Source organism: Ambystoma mexicanum, chromosome 9 (genome assembly GCF_040938575.1).
Source record: "Ambystoma mexicanum isolate Mex_15411 chromosome 9, UKY_AmexF1_1, whole genome shotgun sequence".
Taxonomy (NCBI): Eukaryota; Metazoa; Chordata; class Amphibia; order Caudata; family Ambystomatidae; genus Ambystoma; species Ambystoma mexicanum.
The window spans coordinates 592,378,113-592,397,931 of record NC_090931.1 but is presented as its reverse complement, the minus strand read 5'-3'; the positions used below and the strand labels follow the sequence as shown (position 1 = coordinate 592,397,931).

General features: G+C 46.3%; 1 protein-coding gene across 2 annotated transcripts in view; it reads left to right on the top strand.

Annotated features, from left to right (window-relative positions):
- The window catches only part of PIGL (phosphatidylinositol glycan anchor biosynthesis class L), a 760,299-nt gene that overhangs the window by 46,829 nt on the left and 693,651 nt on the right, over positions 1-19,819 (top strand). The gene's annotated exons all lie outside the window — the stretch shown is intronic.

The window sequence follows — 19,819 nt, the reverse complement described above, 5'->3', positions numbered from 1 at the left end:
ACTGCACACATTTAAAAAGTGATCTTATCACCGTTTAACGGAACCTTAATATGCCTAACCCTTTTTTATGCATGGGTGCCCAAGAGCACACTTGATTCTCTGTGTCACTTGGTGTAAGTAGTTAATCTATTCTAGGAAGCATGAGCAGCTACCTATGTTTGATGTAGTGGTGATGTGGGTCAGTTAGTATTTCTATGGATATGAGGTCAGGTTATAAGGGAGGTAGGGGGTAGTTAAAAAATGCATACAGGCTACATTCTGTGGGCCAATGGAAGTTGTACCTGGAAAAGATAAGGCAGGTCCTCCCTGTCCTGCTGTTTCTATCTTGCAGCTACATGGCACACGCCAGTCAGTCAATTTAACTTTATTAGGCAATAAGCCATATAAGTGTTCATAACAAATCTTTCCTCGTACAATGACTTGGCACAGATATTCATTAAATATTTTATCAATATACATTTAATTCCATAAAGTGCTAGCGTAACAAAGTGCAAGACGAAATAAATACAATTTGTACAAAACCTATAATTTATGAATAGTGAAAGAAAACATTGATAAAAAGGATTACCATATGTGTAATAAAGTATCATGACAATAGACCAATCCCTTAAGACTATCTACAGCATTAAGTGGAAAAAGGTATTTAATATATAAACCCAGGGAATTCCATACCTTACTAAATGATTGTATGGAAACTGCAATTTTGATCGCAAGGTTCTTTATCTGTCATGATTGTCGGACGTATGTGTTTTGCTCTCCCAAATATCAGTGCACGGATGTCTATATATTTTATTATTTTTCCCCAACACACTGAATAGGAAGGCAATGTATTCTTGAAACGCAAGAATTCACTCTCTTTCAGTGAATATAAAACTAGCACTTATATGGCCGTTTACTAGCTCAAATAAACATTACAAAATAAAATTCAGAATTAGAAAAAAGGTTACATCACCGTTGGCATAGGCTCGCACCCCTTCATCCCTGCCAAGAATTTCACTGGACAGCTTCTCAAACCAGGCTTTGCGCCAAGAGACAGCACAACAGGACTGAAATCGTATTTGATGCGCCCACCGTCTCTCAGTTCAGCTGAAACTATGTGCCTCTCTTTGCCAGCCTTGTCTGATGCCCCCCAATCTAACTTACACAACTATAGACTAGTACATTTCCAGAAAGGTCACCCGTTGACAGCATCTCACAGAGAACAGGTCGATGCTTGGGGAATGCTGTGACAAGTAAACACTGTTTCTCATGGGACCCCAAAGAACTCCTGTCGTCTCATGCAGAATTAAAAACAAACCTTGACTGGCCTGGGCAACAGCAAGATGTTTTTCCATTGTTTCAGAAAAGGCAGACGATATTCAGAAATTACGCTTTCACTGAGAATTTGAAGCAACCGTCCACTGCTGCACCCAGTATGCATTTCACATAGACTCCATATTTGAGTCTAAGATATTACATTATTTAAATGCATTGCAGCATGTCAGCAGTGCCCAGGCTACAAAGAGGGTTTCAGCTTTTAGCAAATAATCTAATGCTGGGCGATACTGTTGGAATCATACACCAAGCAGCACAGGGACTAAGGTTTTTACCCTAATATGCACATTTAGAGGGCAGAAGATGAAGTGGTCTAGATATTTGTATCTATATTACACAATATACATCTCTGCTCTGTGAAGTTGGCAGATCTAGAGGCCAAAACGGTCCCCAACTGTAGGTAATTGAAACATGCATGAGTAATCGGGTACCGGTCAACCGAATGATTACGCCACAGGAGATAGTCCTGGACTTTGATTTGGGCAATTATCATGACTCCTACGTCTCATCCCCATTCCTCCATACTTGTAGGACATTCCGTCCTTCGGGACAGGACAGGAGCACTTTTGTCAAAAAGCATCAAAAATGTAATTTTTGTCCTTGTTTTATTTTTACACGGCCACAGCACTTGGCTGGAACCCCGCCCTCCTCAGCTCCACCCCGCGCATCTCCCTTCAGTTAATGTTAATGTTAAAGGATATTTGTACCGCACACTATCACCACCGGAGTGGTCCCCTGGCACTCTAGCGGCTCTAAAAAAAAAGGGAACTGGTGGGGGGTGGTGAGTTAGTGGGAAGAGCTGTAAAAGTGCAGGAAAGCAGTGATGTGCTGTTGGCAGTCTCAATCCGGTAACTCCGTTGGCTGGATTTGGGGAGTTTTCCGGTCGGTAGCCGTCGTGTACTGTTGTGCTAGTCTATGTGTGGTTTGTTTTGTTGTTACAGTGTAGTGAAGTTTGTGCAGATTGTTGTGTTTATAGGCTTGTGGTTGTGTTTGGTTAGATTTTGAGAGGTGTATGCAGAGGGGTGAAATTGTTAGTGGATTGGTTAATTGGCATAGCTAACATTCACATTTCTATCTACATGTGGCACATGCTATGTGGCGCACCGGAGCCTCCTCTGAGGGTCCCTGCAGTGGGCCTGCCAAAACCAGACATTCTTCCGAGGTTCCCCGTTTGGGGGCTAAAGTTGAGCCCAGTTCATCTGTGGCTCTGGGTACCGGGGGTTCGCCTTGAGGTCTCTGTCTGGAGCTTTCCACACCGAGTCTCGGCTCGAGGCCCCTCTTGAGGGAGATAAACATACTGGGTGCCACCCCGAGGTTTCCCTCCTTGGGGCTAAATCCAATACCGGCAGAATTGAGGGATCCACTTTAAGGGTCCTGGCGGTGAGATATATCCCTCAACCTTCCCACACTCAGGGGCGTCTTCTATCGAGGGGCAAATAAGGCGGTCACGCACCACAAGCTCTCTAGTACCGGCTCTGCCGAGGTTCCTCCACTGGAGGCTAATTCTGGGGCAGTCCCTAAGGTGTCCAGTAAGCACCCTAGATCTGCCAGTACCGGCTCTGCTGAGGGTCCTTGCTTCAAGGCTAAAATGTCACATAAGACCACTGACTCCCCCGAGGAGACCATTGCCTCACTTTCTCCTGTGAAGCAGTTGACCTTAGGTGTCGACAAAATGGCGGCCCAACCTCTGTGGACCACGGCGGCCCTTTTGACTACCTCTCTTACACCAATGTTCCGTTCAATCCGGCTGGTGCTGCAGGGACTACTTTTGGGGCAGAGCAGCCTTTTCCACGTCATGTGGACAACAAAAAACTGTTCCGCCCTTCAATCGATGGGCGTGCTCAGGCACTGCTGCCTCATCCAGTCACGCTCCCTCCTGGTTCCACACCCCTGAACTATGTAGACCCAATAGATGGAGGGTCTTCCTGGCAACCATCCTTATTGCGTCCATGGCGGTATGCCCCATCCGAGCGCCCTCTGCCCACTCCAGCGCCTAGACATTCGTCCGAGGATGCGTTTTTTGGGAAGTTTCAGACACCCATGCATTATGATACCATGAAGGCGTACTTTAAGGATCTGTTTAGGGAAATCTATCCTAGACCTCCTGTTCCACCTCCTGCTCCGGCAGATCCTATTCAGGCCCCGGTGGTGCCACCTCCTCCACCTCTTCCTGTTGGATCTCCTCCACCACTTCCTCCTCTGCCCCGATAGAAAAGACGTTGGGCGCTCTGCCAGACAACACTTTAGGACCTGAGGCGCCACGTGCAGCGGATCAGTCTTCTGCTCCCGCTTTACTGGTTGAGGACCAGGTGGACCAGGACAGCGATGAGCCACCTCACTCTATTAGAGCATTTCATGACTGGGTGCTGGACATGATGGCCCTGCTTGACATTTCAGTACCCTATCGCCTCAGGAGCGCACCGGCCTGTTCCTCCAGAAGGACGTCTTGGCTGAGGCCCGCAAGGTCTGGGAAAAACCTCATTCCGGGCAGCATCTCAACAAGAGGATTGATGCTCGATACAAGCTTCATACTTCGGAAAACATATCTTTGTCGGCTTGTCCGCTTCCATCGTCGACTGTAGTGGCAGCAGCCACCCCGCAGTCCACGCCAGCCTCTACATCCTCCACTGCAGCGGCCCAAATACTCTCCAAGGAGGACAAACTTCTTGACGCCAACTTCGTCAGGCTAACAATGAGCTTATCCTGACGGCGGCCAATGTCAAGCTGTGGAGGGAGCCAGCCGATTTCCAGGAATGTATTCCTGCAGATAGGCAAGAGGACTTTAAAGCCGGTTTGTCGGACGCCAGAGTGTTGGCATGGATCTACTGGAGGCTGCTGCACACCCTGTAGATACCTCCGCTCGAGGCCTTCTGGTCGGGGGATGACGTCTCCCGCCAAGCGTGGCTCCATGCTACGAAGTTCTCAAAGGAAGTGCAGGACAAGGTGCTGGATCTTCCTTTTGATGGTAAGGAATTGTTCCAATCCTCCACAGATGAGGAACTCACGAAGACTAAGGCAAGTACTCAAACAGCCAAGTCTTTATCGGTCCTGGCGAAAGCTCCAGGTAAGACCCCTTCTACACAGTTCAGGGTTCCAAACTCGGTCCTTCTCTTGATTCAGGGGTTTTCTGGCCGATCTGAGCTTGCCGATCTGAGGCTCCAGTTGGCGGGCCCCACCGTAAGCAATAGCGACAAGGTGGCCGGTTTTCCTCTCAGCCACCAGCTTCCTCTCCAGGGACAAGTAGTCTCCCTGCCGAAAAATCATCCACATGATATTTTCTGTCGGTCGCACGAGACTCCGGTGGGAGGACGAATTTTTTCTCATCTCGAGGCGTGGCAGACCATCACCGAAGACAGATGGGTTTTGTCAGTCGCTCAGGTGGGCTTCCGCTTGCCCCTCCTCCGATTCCCACCCTTCAACCCTCCCTTTTCAGCAGACTGGGTCGCCCTACCTCAGAGCCGAGGTACAGAAAATTCAAGATCTCAGAACGGTGGAGCCTATTCCCCTCAGGGAGCAAGGAGAGGGATTCTACTCCTGTCTGTTCACAGTGCCCAAACCCAACCAGGCTGGCCTGCGCACTATGCTTGATCTTTCACTTCCTCAAGAGAAATTGAAGATGATCACGCTTTTCCAGATAAAGTCCTCTCTTCGGAAGGGTGATTGGCTCTGCGTGACAGACATCCAGGATGCATACATGCACATTCTGATTTGGAGCCCGCATCGAAAATATCTGCGGTTCTCCGTCGGAACAGAGCACTTCCAGTTTTGTTTACTCCCTTTTGGTCTCAGCTCGCGGCCGCGTGTCTTTACGAAGATGATGATGGTCATCGCAGGTTTCCTCAGACTTTAGGGGGTTCATGTATATCCATACTTAGACGATTGGCTCCTGCGCAGTCCTTGTCCACAGACGGCCTTGGCCAATCTTCAGTCTCTCCTTCAGCTCCTGTTCCATCTTGGGCTGTCTGCTGCCCAGAAGAATTTTGGACCTCGCTTGAGAACATCTTTTGGTCTAGAGTTTTGTGCCTGCCCAAGGGAACTCCCACCGATTGTATCCGACACAAACTCAGCTTAATATCTATAAAAGCTAGAGTGTGTTGGAACATGCTCTCCCTATACAGGAAAATCACGTTGACAGATTCTCCAATACAGTTTAAGATTTTACAAGCACCTACTCAATGTAACGAGAACTCAGTCTTTGTTTTATGGATGAAACGATGCAGCGATATAATGTTAGATCTCAATATCAAGCTAGAGACTTTACAAACAAATCCAGAACACGTAAATAAAATGTTATGGAGACGTGATTAGTGCTCAACCTGCGATCAAAAAAGAAAACATTGAATAATGAAAATCTTTCCACATGAGAAAAGAGCATATAACGAAATTCAAAATTTCTGGAAATTATTTCCGGATCCCCATCGAAGAAAGTTATATATGCAATTTTGTTTAAATCCGTTTAAAACAAGAGAAAAAACTAATATATGGGCTGGCCCCGACAACCCAAGTGACGAATGTAGACTGTGTAAAGCTTCAGAGGAAACCCTCAAACATTTAACATTGTTCTGCCCTTCGCTCAGGCAGGAAAGAACAAAACATTTGGGAAGATTCATCCGAAATTGTTCAACATTAACTGCTCTAGACTGGTGGCAATTAATGTTCGACGAGGCCGACAGGGCACTGACGATCACAGTAACCTTTTTCCTTGCAGAAATATTGCTACGATTTCATGCTGTAGATGAGGAACTGTAATAAACTGTCTTCATCCTTCTGTTTTTTTATTTGATATACACTAATGATGTGAGCTGGAAGGACCAGTATATGCACCTGAATTATTCTTATTTATAGTGTTCATACTTAAGTTTTCCTTGGTTGTAATTCTTTACCTTATTTATAGGATGCCAGTTCGGTCTTTTTTGAAGTGCGTTGATCCTATTGATTTAATGTTGATGCAATTTTATGGATGATTTGTAATTCCTTCTTTTTTAAAGGTTTGTAATAAACCATATAAAAATAAAAAATAAAAATAATTGGCGGAAATCGAGACCTGATCTTCCTGGGTTTCCGTAGGAATATAGTCAGTAGCAGGTTGTTCCTAACGGCAGACAGGATTGCAGACCTATCGACCACGAGTCAGTTCTTCCTCCAGTCCTTGCACATGACAGCCTGGTGGTTCCAAACACTTCTGGGTCTCATGGCCTCTTGCGTGCTAACTCTACCTCTTGCACGTCTGAAGATGAGGCACACTCAGCTAGCTCTCTGGAGCTGTTGGTCTCCGGCATAGGATCCAGATTCCAAGATGATTCCAGATCCATCCTGCATGACAGCGGATCTACAATGGTGGTCCTCGACCAACAACCTTTCAGTGGGGGCCTCCTTCCAGGAGCCCTGCCCACAAGTGACGGTTACTAGAGCCTCCTCCCTTCTGGGGTGGGGAGCGACGCTGTGTCACCTAGAGGTTTTAGACCTGTGGACGCCCCAAGACAGGCAGTTTCATATCAATTACCTGTGACTCCTGGCTGTGTTTCTGGCGCTCAAAGCTTTTCAATCGTCTATCACCAACAGGGTAGTCCGTATTCGAACAGACAATTCTGTGTCGCTGTGGCAATGTTTTACATCAACAAGCAGGGTGGCACCAAGTCAGATCTTGCCATACAAATTTGGGACTGGGCCATTCAGCACAAGGTCTGGCTCCAGGCTGTACACACCCCTAGTCACTAGATTCACTCAGTCGTCAGTCTGCAGCCAGTTACGAGTGGGAAATGAACAGCGATGTCCTCTCCAACATTTTCCATCAATGGGGCACTCCAAAGGTGGACCTCTTTGCAACTTCTACAAATGGGAAACTTCCTCTTTATGCATCCAGGGACAAGGCTTGGAGCGCCCTCCCTTGTGGACGCCCTCGAGATTCCGTGGGACAACATGAAGGCTTATGCCTTCCCTCCATTGCCACTGATTCATCGGTCACTCTGCAAGTTCAGGACTGCATCAAACTGCACTCTCCTGTTCATAGCTCCTTGGTGGCCAGCCAGATTCTGTTTTTCGGAACTGCAGCATCTGTTGATTCTTTCCCTGATCAGACTGCCGCTGTTACCCAACCTTCTTCACCAGAGCGATCACCAGCTGTGGCACCCCTCTTTCAGCTTGGCAGCCTGGTGCCTGAGTTCAGATCTTTAGTGCAGTTTATTCTGTCTGGGGACAATATGCGCATTATCCAAGCGGCCAGGAAGCCTTCTACGAGGGCCCAATATAGGAGCAAATGGCTCAGTTTTTGCCACTGGTGCTTAGCTAAACAACTCGACCCCAGACATGCTACGGTCGACAACGTTCTATCCTTTGTCTCTCACCTGGCAGCTTCTGGCATTCGTGTTCTCTCTTGCAGGACTTATTTATCCTCCATTGCGGCCTACCTGTCCACGGACAGCTATTCTTCTTTTTCCTTGACTAATCCAGTCATTAAAAGTCATTTTGTGGGGCTCCTTCATCTTTCCCGTCGGTGCACACTCCTCATCTCAAGGGGGATTTAAATGTGGTCCTCACTGCTTTATGCCATAAGCTGTTTGAACCCATGGCCACTACTGATCTTAAGTACCTTTCTTGGAAGGTTGCTTTTCTGATTGCAATAACATCCGCAAGGCGAGTAAACAAACTCCAAGCACTTTCTGTGGAACATCTTTTCCACACTTCCTACAAGAATAAAATTGTGCTTCACACTCAACCTTCCTTCCTTCCGAAGTTGGTTACTGACTCATTTGAACCACTCTATCTCCTTACCAGTCTTCTTCCCAAACCCAGCATCTGATGCCGAGAGAGTTCTACACAATTTGGATGTCAGGCGAGCCCTGAAGTTTTACCTCAATAGAACGGGTGAGATCAGAAGCTCCTCACAACTCTTTGTTACATTCCGTGACCCTAAAGGGAAACCATTTTCCAAAGCATAAATGTCCCACTGAATTGCCTCATGCATTTCAGAGGCCTATAGGATTCAAGGCCTTCAACTACCAAAGGGCATCCATGCACATCTAGTTTGGGGCAAAGCGGCTGCTGTTGCCTTCCAAAATATGTTCCTTGAGAGTCCATAGCCAAGGCGGCTACATGGGCCTCCCCATCGGCTTTCTGCAAGCATTACTGCTTAGACCTGAGCTCCAGGGCTGATGCCCAATTTGGCAGGCTGTCCTCAAAAACTTGATTCAGTGAAGGGATTTTCGATCCACCCTTACTACCTCTGGTTGTGCTTGGGAATCTCCCACAAGTATCGAGGAAAAGGGACGGGACATCGGAGTATAACAAAGTTACTCACCGTAGTGTCATTCTTACTCCTAGTCCATAGTCCCCTTTCCTCCATATGCCCGCCTGCCGTCCCCTCTAAAAAGTATCCTCTATTATTGCTTAAATGGTCTCAGACTTGGCGATAGAAAAGAACTGAAGGCGATGCGCGGCGCGGAGCTCCAGAGGGTGGGTTAACGGCCAGATGCTTTGGCCCCGCGTAAAAATAAAAGGACAAACATTAAATTTTTGATGCATTTTGACAAAAGTGCTGCGGTCCGAAGGACGGAATGTCCCACAAGTATGGAGGAAAGGGGACTATGGACTAGGAGTAAGATAGTCACTACGGTGAGTAACTTTGTTAGTGTCTTTTATTGGAGATATATTTCACCCGTGCAACCAAATCTTTCTGTACCTCTTGGACTAATGCGTTCGGGTTATTAAAATCTCTGCCCCTAGTTTTGCCATCAAATTAGAGATCACAAATTCTGTCAGGGTGGAGCAGGGTTTGCCCATATGTGCAGCTATAGAAAACCGGGTTACAAATTTGGCTCATCTTGTAGGTAGTTTAAATCCACCTCCGAGTGTACGGCAACATTTGGGCCTGATTTAAGTAATCCCTGGATACTTTTCAATAAAGAATTTTCCAATAATTCTAGTTCTGATGCCTGTCAAAATCCCCAGTGCAGCCCCATATTTCACCATTGCTTTTACTACACAGATTTTAGACATTATAATAAGGGTTTGGATTTTACAAATGTTTTCATACCTAGCTATCCCTTCTACTGATTGCTTCATATGGATTCCTCGTTTCACCCAGTGAGGCTTTGGACATAAAGATCTTGAGAAGTGACTGCACAAATAGTCAAACTCTTCTGGGAATGGGACTGCCATTACGAGTCTTTGTTGAGACTTTGAACCAACTCCTCCCTCTTGCGCACGCTAAAACTGCGGATTTGAGCAGTGTTAACTTACAAGTCTAAGGCGCTCATATATTCAGTTCATTTATCAGAATCTGTAATGACTTTGATGTTCGAGCGAAAAGGGCGAGTACAAATCATTAACTGAAAGGTTTGTTGAAAAAGCATACATATCAAAGGTTTTCTGGAGAGTACATTGTTTGGCTGTAACCTTACGGATGCATTCCTTGTTCCATGATAGGTAGGGCCCTGAACTCATGTTTTTAACGTTTGGAATGTTTTTGATTAATACGTGTTCCCCAATTAGTACTTCATGGCTTAGCAAGTGCGTTGTGTATCCAAGTACAATTCTGCATGTTTCTCTTCAGAGGATTATGAATTTAATCCTGAACTCCACCAAAAGGCTTTGGGGACTTTCCAAGTTTGGTTCTGTATGCTGTACATTTTACTGCCATGTTTTGATTTATATGCAGCCGGCTGAACAGTGTAAATTATGTTGAAATGGTACAGCTAAATCACGTTCCGAGATCTGATCAACTTCACTCCAAGATGGGTTTACTATAAATGTAGCACATTATGGAGCAATGCTAATGAAAAGCTGTTGTCCTTCTACTCTGTAACGTTGGGCTGGCTCCCATTTTCCTTTTTCAGACAGAGTTCAATTTGAATTCCGTTAGGCAACACCTGCCGGGAGCATAGCACAAGGGTAACATGCCGACAGTGGGAACTGCCCAAACGGGAGGTCTGAGGACTAGTACACTGTCCCCTCTCAAGAGAACTTGAGGAGTTTCCTGTGACCCATGAAAATTGGGACGTTGAGCTAAGGGTCTATCAGTCAAGGCAGATAAATTGTCTGGAATCAACACGTCTCTCAGCTGGGCAATCTCTCCGTCTTGAAGTGGTGTTAGACAGGAACTTGTGCGAAATGGGTTTGATTGCTGGTCAAGCACTTATTAGCTGCGGAAGTAGGCCATGAAGCACTATATAAATAACCAATACCAGTTATCTGGAATAGCAGATGGTCCTGTTTTTTTTACTTGTATCACTTATTTGAGGGTATCCTTTGGTTGAAAAGTAGATATGAAAAAAAAATCCTTCAGACATGCCACACGCCATAGTTATCCCGAATGATTTAACTTTCACAATACTGAATTGTTGGAGGCAGTTTTGGAAGAATGATGGGATCCATTATAGGGCCTTGGGAATCCCATCCATTTTCTTGGCTGTTTGAGGTTTACATACTAGTCTGCAATATCCTAGGATGATGTGACGTCCCAGAGTACCAGCATCTCTTGGTGGTTCTTTTCTTTAGAGATGAACTTTTCTCTGATATTCATTCCAATCAGTAGGTCATTTACCCAAGTCTGAAGCATGGTTGACATTTGTGAATTGTCATGTTTCGGAGAGCAACAAACATTGTCCTCAAAGGAAGCCTGTGACATTGGCAGGTTGGGCCCTTTGATCACCCCTGCTTTCTTTGTCACCTCATCCACAGCCGTGGGTTGTGAATGTGAACAGAGATAATGGAGAAGCGCTTTGGAGCATGGTAATATATAAGGGTCTTTTTTTGTACAGAAGGGACAGCCACCTGTTGCTGATAATTTGTGAAGTAACTAGATCTTACTTTTTTAAGGGCAGGACATGAATTATTCTTGTATCCAAGAAAGGACTTCAATTTGCAAATATTTTGGTAGCTTTGACAACTAAAAACATTTACAAATTATTTATTTAATCCAGGTGCCATGGACAACTATCACTAAATTATGGGTGAGAGGCGTTCCTTAAACCTAATGTGATTGCCAGAGAAAGCAATATCTTATTTTGATATGCTTTCATAGTGCACAAAATAGGCTCAAGAGCAGTTTCTGGGTACCTACGCCTGTCCATTGTGTGGCATACTGCGGTCCCACTAGGGGTAGCCAGATCGTACTCTGATGGAGGAAAGAAAATTAGCAAAAATAAGGTATGAAGAGGGCGAACATAGAAATAGATGCTTCAAACACAGAGTAAGTGGGATGCAGCAAGGGAAGAATGGTTTGTGATACAATGGTTGCATGTCAGTCCTTTTGGGGGGGGTACCCCATAGGTCTGCAAAAGGTAGGAGGCACACATGTCCTAAAGTGTTGTGATAATTAGGTTGTCTCTCCAAGGCAGATTTGAGAATTGTAAGTTAGTATGCAATGTACTGTTGGATGCATGAGGTGCTCGGGCAATGCTGAAAGTTTGGTGGCTTTTTTGCCCGGGTATCTCTATACTTTGTACCCCCAGTCAAACTCGGATTGTTTATTTGTCACGGCCAAGAGTGATGCAGTCAAAAATAGGCTATGTATAAATGTGAATGTTATTGGCATCAAATGGTAAGGGAATGGATTGGTCAAACTAGTATGGTAAAATAAAAAATAAAAACGGGCAGTTTGATGTCAAAAAGGTTATTTAAAGTTTGTTCTGTAATGTAGGCCTAGTGCACCCGGTCCTCAGAGGGTGGGGATCACGTACGGGAAACATGGGGAGACTACCAAAACCCTAATCCCTAGCCATCTCCAGTACGGGGGAGGAGGATGCCCGCACAGCCTCATGCTCAAAAATAGCTACACAATCACAGTGAGCATCAACCAATAACGGGCACCCCAGGAGGCCTTAATGCACCGGGTCCTCGGGGTGTGAATCGCGCGCATGAAACCCGGGGTTACAACCAAGCCCCCATTGCCTAGCCATCACTGGGCGGGGGTGGCCCGCACAACCTCATGCCCACCAACCACTAGACATTTACAGAGGAATGCCACCACCATGCGCAATAACTGCTATAAATCCCCCAACACACAGCAGAGACAGAGACAATGAGCACAGAAGTCCAAAGCAACAAGGTAAGAATAAGCCCTACTAACCCAACCCTAATAACCTCAAGCTCTCCATACGCTTCTCACCGCAAAATAATGCAACCACCTCTCTGGACAGAAATCTGCACGCACTTCACCACACTGCCAGGACAAACAAACCACGCATAGCCCTGCAAACACTACATGGGAATCTACCAAGCTGTTAATCGGTGGTGATAGAGTGCTGTACAAATTATGTTTAACATTAACATGTCAGGCTTGCCTTTGTCTTAGTTTACATTAAGGCAGGGTGGGGCCTTAGGTTCATGTAATTAATTTTCAGAATTTGTACGTACACAAATTACTTCATACCCTATTGGCTGAGTGAAGTTCACAGGACATTTGTAACTGTAAGTTACATTTGTGAGGCACTTTGGAAAGTTAGCTAGAAAAATGAAGTTTTGTTTAATCATGCTGAGCTTTAGCATGATTAAGTGGCTTGCTTAAGTTGAAGAGTCAATTCAGAAGTTAAAGCCGAATGGGAGATCGTTCAGAAAACTGCAAGAGTTTAGTCTGCTCAAACAAGTGGCATGAATCATGAGCTAGTGCCCAGTGTGGAGCACAGAGAGACAAACACAAAATAGAGCCTTACAACACAGTTTTTGTTTTTCTATTGATGTTTATCACTGGTTCAGTATGTACGTGCAAGTTTGGTTTTAGGGCACTTTCCTTGGTCTTTAAGTGGGCTTCCAACATCTGAACATCCTGCTTCAATTATTGCCAAGGAAACCATAGAATGTCTGGCCAAAAAGTCAATCTAGCGCCATGCAAGAGTCAGAAGCCATTTCTGGGATAGGCATGCTCTTCAGTGGCAACTCCCCACATTGACATTTTAAAAGCTCTGTGCGTGTTGTGGCGAATCATTGGATGTTGTCCCTTCTCCCCTAGGGGGAGCCCCTTCTCATGGGCCAGGGAGGTGAGGCGGCTACCTGATAGTCCCTCTGGAGGTAGTACTCAGCGGTTGGATCTCAAGGGGAGAGGTCTACCCTTTGGGATGACTATCCAGGGAAATGCGGTATGTCCAAACTATACCACAACCTCCCTCATCCTCCTACCCTATACATGGTAGTATAGTTCCCTGTACTTCCATGTACTTGTGTAGCGTAGATAACTCATCCTCCTTAAGAAGTACTGAGACGAAGAGTAGGAACTACCTATGCGAGTCATATGTGAAGACTGAGATGAAGAAGAATCCAAGTAACCCAGTTGAGAATGATAGCATCAGTACCAAGATGAAGAAGAGGCACGGGGTAATGAAGAATGCTCTGTCAAACCAAAACCAGCATTCTAGTCAAGGATGGCATGTCCCCTGACGTTGTGAACTATATTTAGGAAGATCATGAGAAGGGAGACATTGCTCCTGGTAATAGAAACAAGGCACCTGGAGAAGGGAGGCATTCTCCAGGACGCCCATGGTGAAGTACAACAATGGGCAGTAAGGAATGATTATGCTTTGGAATTGGAACACTGTTTTATTGTGAACTTTTCTTGATTAGGCCAAACAATGCTGGTCAAATTATGATTCTCAGCCTCCTTATGCCCTTCCGATGCTAGTTCTTTACTGGTATGAGTATGAGCACTCCTGTACTGATTCTCACTCTTCCTCCATACTTGCTCCTCACTGGGACGGGTAGGAGTAGCCCAATAATGATTCTTACTCTTCCTCCATACTTGTTTCTCACTGGGACGAGTATGCTTCTTCCATTCATTATTCTCGTTACTCCGCATGGGTCACCCGCCTTCCCCGTTACCTTTAGCTCTCAGGCTTAGCGTCACCAGGCCTGCAGTCAGGACAGGACCTCCTTCGCTGTATGTCAGGTTGGCGGCTTGCCTCTGTTTCCTTCTCTTTTTCGTTGTCCGCACTTCGTGGTGCAATTGGGTAAGTGGGCTTGGTGGTGTTATCGGACTTCCCTGTCCACTGACTCTCGGTAACGCCTCCATTTCGGGCAGGTTGCTATTGAGAGACTTCCGTCTTCCCTCCGGGTAAGGGTCTCACGCCAACTTCGTTCCAGACTTGGAAACTGGACGTCTGTCTCCGCCAGCTTCTTTCAACCAGCTTACTTCAAACTCCCAGGCTTCTCTCTCTCAGGACTCCTCTTGCTTGATGTATGACGCGTCCGTGGGACTTTTCGGGTGCAACGTCAAACTCCTTTTTTGTTCAGTCAACAATCAGTTTTACTCCAGTGGTTTTCTTCATCCCAATACCACAGAGGTAATCTTTTCCAGGTTTCTTCACAGATTCTAATTGGCAATAACAAATATCAACTTGTTCTTCATATCTTCTTCCAGTAATTTTTATTATCATTGGATTGTAGGTGAGTGACCTAGGGAGTTCCTTTTTGCAAAGGGTGTCCTTGCCCCTAAGGAGGAAGCCTGTACCGGTGAGGTCCCGCTTGCCTCTACTTGTAGGGAGTGTATTGCATAGTGGACTCACCTCCATAGCCTCACGGGGAAAGGCATCCCCCTGGGGAGAAGTGACTGAATCCCACGATTCGTCACATGATGTAACCATAATTGACTTCAAATACTTTCTTTTTCGAGTAGGTATGCATACAGTGACATATCTTTTACTCCTAGAACATTTCATTTGTGCTTGATCATTACACAGAAAAGGAGTAGGGGATCTCCCAGCATACACACCATAGAATCTATTCTATCAACTGTAGAATTCCAGAAGGGCATACACTTCTGAAATATCCCCTAACTTCTCAGGATGTATAGTCGAGCCTGTCTGCTGTCTTTACCATACCACTAAAAAGAGCTGCGATTTTAATTCCAAGTAGGCCTCTCTTACAGTGTACTGATAGTAGTCCAAACTCTAGGGTCCAAAAAGAAAGCAATCTATTCCTTTTTTCTTTTCTGTTATCAATTCTCCATTCTCTCCTGTCAGTCAGCCAATCAGTGAATGAGCGAGAAAGGCGGGGGGTGTTCCTCAGAATCTATGGGTTTGAAAATGTATAGAGCAGAAACAGTGGATAAAACCACAAAACAGGTTATCGTGCCATGTTCTTTCGAGAGAGGGGCGCCTGCTACCTTTTTTGCTATATAAATCACTGGCGCATGTCATTTTTGCGTGACAATATCCACATTCCTCTAATTTACATAATGAACATAATATCAAAAACTGGGTTTGGCTAATACTTCATCGAGCTTATACCTTACTTAAGTTTAAGATATTTAGGAATTGTAACCAATACTGGGAGTACAAGGGTAATCTGCATGCATTGGTCAAGAGAAATGACACTAGCCCTGGATCATAAAGAATTAAGTTATCATACAGGTATTGACCATTTGCGCTACACCTTAATACTTTTCACACAACTATTTTTTTATATTTCTTTTTATTGCCATTAGTTTTTTCAAAACAACCAGCACCAAGTGCCAACAACAACCAAACCCACCCCTAGGTACATTGCAGCCTGTTCATTGAGAATACATTCCTAAACACAGATTTTGAGTATCGTATGCATTCTGCTAGCCGTTTTTGCCCCACTTCCCTCAGAGTTCGATCTGCTTCGGGCCCGATCCGATCTTGCTGGAAACGTCAAATTTTAACTTTGTACCTTCAGTCTTGCAAGGATTATGTCTGATACCTACCCGTGACTTGTATGCGCCCAATCAAGTATTGTATGTAGGGGTCCCACATGCCTTTATTACCAGGTTGGGTGCGGTTTAGGGAGCCATACCCGTTTTCCATGTCATTGCAGTTTAAGATGTCGGCTCTCCATTGCTCCACCTTAGGTCTACGCCTCCCTCCCCACATCATTCCGACCTGCTATTTGACAAGGATCAGGAGCAGTGCTATCAGTTTCCTTGTGCCCTTGGGAATCATTTTGGTATACCCTAGCAATGCCATCAATGGGTCTGGTTCCATGTACTCCCCCTACCCCCCTTTATGCCACTCATTGTCTCAAATACTCGTTCCCAGAACAGCCGTGTGGGAGGGCATTCCCAGGCCACATGTAGGAAGTCAGCAGATGTGTTGCTACGTTTTTCGCATCTGCCTGAAGCGCCTGGTAAGAAACCCTTGAGTTGGGCCGGAGTGTAATAAAATTGATGTAGGTATTTGAATCAGTTTAAATCGCGCATTAATAGGCCCCATCCTCGTCCCCTTTCAGCAGTACCTCCATACCTCCTCTGTGATCTCCTGTCCCAGGGACAGCTCCAATTTCGTCCTGGGGGAGGCCTTTGTCCCCTCCTTTAAAGTAAGGCTCTCAGCATACTTGATTGAGGTCACTCTATTATCGTGGTCACCCTGAAGTATTTTGTCTAGTATTGTTGCAGCCTGTGGTTGCCTAGGGAATGTCGGGAACAGCTGTCGCAAGGCCACCCTCAGTCTGTAATATTGGAATACTTACAGAGCTGTGAGTTCCTCTTTATCTTTCAGTTCCTCTAGCGTAACAAATGACCTTTTCGGGAAGAGGTCACCATACCAAGTCACCCCAAGTCGTCTCATCATAGAGACAAAGCTCTCTTCTTTGGTGATGGGGATCCCGGGTGTGTGTATCACCAGCAATTTAGGGGAATATAAAACATCCCCTTTGGACTTATTTTCTATACGGGTCCATGCCCTACACGTAACATCAACCATGTTGTCTGCGTGAAGTGGTCTACTAGGTGCTGTGAGGATAATAGATTGCAAAAGTTACGGTGCCACAATTGCTCTTTCCACTTCTACGTGCCTTCTATCCCCTTGCTCCCTGAATCAGTAGAGGAGAAACCCTGCTTGTGCCACATTGTAATGTCTCAAATTCCAGGAGCATGAGACCCCTCTCGTGTATGGGTGCCACCAACTTATTCCAGGAGATTATAGCCTATTTGCCCGCCCATATAAACTGCAGTATCACCTTTTTCAGTTCGCTAAAGTATTTTCCGGGTATCGCTATTGGGGCGTTGAGAAAAACATATAGGAACCTGGCAAGCAGTGTCATTTTAACCAGTGAGATACTACCATAGAGATTAAGAGGCGGGTTCTTGCATCTATCCACTGCTAACCTGGCCTGCTCCAGCGTCCTCTGATAATTATTTTTATATACAACATCTTTGTGCCTTGCTATGTTTTTTTTAAAAACACATTTATTTATTTGAATTTTCAGTTTAAAAGGCAAGCAAACAAAGAAGAAAGACCACAAATAAAAAATATATCAAATCCAACAGTAAGTTAAGTCAGAATGAGGTAGAGGTTTTGCAGTAAAATGGTTACACTCTTACCATCCATGCTGATACGTATGCAGTCAGTGAGGCAAAAAAAGGGGGTCAAGGGGATCCACTCACCAATCACCAAATGAGGAAACGTAAATGACTTGCAACTATATAGGGCGGGTGTCCACGGGATCCGCCTCAGGATAGGGCCCAACTTCCCTTCCTGCGTGTCTCCTATTGTGTTTTTATTTTCCTTTCCCCTCCCCTCATGGGGGCTTCAAGTCTGCTGAGGAATACAGTCCATTTAACAGTTGGCTCCAGTCTACTGCTACCCCCACCTGCAGCCCGAGGTCCTGGGTTGTCTTCAAGACTTCCCATTCCACCAGCCCCCATCTACTGATATCTTCCATCCATTGTTTCAAGGATGGTCCTTCGGGCTGTTTCCACGCTATAGCTACCCTTCTTTTGGCTAGTACCAGCATAAACCGGGCCAGGTATCTCTGTGCTTTGTAACGTTTCCAACCTGGCAGTAGTCCCCACAGGCACACCCTTGGACTGCACACGGAGCAAGAGTCCAATAACTCATTAATTTGTCTTACCACTGTTTGCCAATAAACCCCTATCACTGCACATCCCCATAACATATACCAGATCCCTGCTCATCCCACCCGACATCTCGGGCAGTCTGCGCTTATAGAGTCCTTCATTGCATGCATTTTCACGGGTGTTACGTATACTCTATGCAAGACATTATACTGTATTAGCTGGAATCTAGCATTCCTGGAGGTCTTCCGGATCTGCTCCGACATCTTTGCCCAATCGACTTCTGAGATCTATTTCCCCACATCATTCTCCCACCAGGCCTTAACTGTCAGCTCTCCTGCCTGAAACAGCTCCCCTATTGATTGATAAATCCGTGACACCCTGGCCCTTCCCCCTTGGGATAGCAACACTTGCATCAGCGGGACCGCAGTTGGTTTCTCCGGGATGCCCGACCACAGCTTTGCCAAACGCGCCACCATTGCCCCATAGGCCAAAAATTGCCCTCTATGGAGCCCATACCGCTGCACAACACCACCTTCAAACAAAGCTCCCACCGAGGTACACCCCTTCTCCATTAATTTCGAGAACCCCATCCTCCGTGCCGCCACCCAAAGTCCTTGAACCGCACTCCACGGTACGTCTGTGCTATAAAGCCCCAATACTTGCTTCTTCCTCAGGATCTTCCTCCAGATTTCCCAGACAACCCGGAAAACATTGGTGCTCCCTTTCCCCCACCCGGTTCCCTACAATAATTTCACTGCCTTCCGGTAGGTCGGCAGTTCCTCTAATAATCCCTTCAATAGCTACTCCCGGGGTATGACCACAGCATCGCCGCTTGTAGCTGAGCTGCCACAAAATATATTTAATAATCGGGCAAATTTAGGCCCCCATCCTGGCGTGAGCATCGCAACGTTCCGCGTGTTTTCTTTTTGTATTTCTCCCCCCCCGGCCCCGCGTTGACCCGTGGTTCCCTGCCTCTCCCTTCGGGAATCCTTCGCCCGCCCGCCTCCCAGCCCGCCCCCCACCCCTGATTGGTCACCAAGTTTGGCCTTGCTGGGTCTAGCGACCCGTGCCACTGCACCTACTCCTCTTTCCATCTGAGGAGCAGGTGAGTGCGCCCCCATCCGCGACCCCATTCCGCGTGTTTTCTTTTTGTATTTCTCCCCCCCGGCCCCGCGTTGACCCGTGGTTCCCTGCCTCTCCCTTCGGGAATCCTTTCGCCCGCCCGCCTCCCAGCCCGCCCCACCACCCCTCCCTAGTCCAGCTCCCGCCCCCAACCCGCCCATCCCTCCCTTCATCACTGCTCCGTCCAGGACAGCCCTCTGCCCAGCAACCCATCGGCTAAGGACCCGAGGCAAAGGACGACTCCATTATTGGCGGCTCCAAGATGTGTCTGCAGGTGTCCGCAGGGGACGCCAAGGAAGCCAGCAGCTAACAGACACCACCAAAACCGTGAGTGTGGGATGGGTGGGGAGTAGAGCAATCACTCCACTCCAGAAAGCCCATGCCACTCTATCTTACCCCCAAATAACATAGACTGCCATAATACTAGCATGTCCGCACCTAGACAGAAATGTGAAATATTAGCATGTCCACTCTTAGATGGAATTGTGAGTGTTAGCATGTCCGCACCTAGACGGAAGTGAGAATGTTAGCATGTCCACTCTTAGATGGAATTGTGAATGTTAGCATGTCCGCACCTAGACGGAATTGAGAATGTTAGCATGTCCACTCTTAGATGGAATTGTGAATGTTAGCATG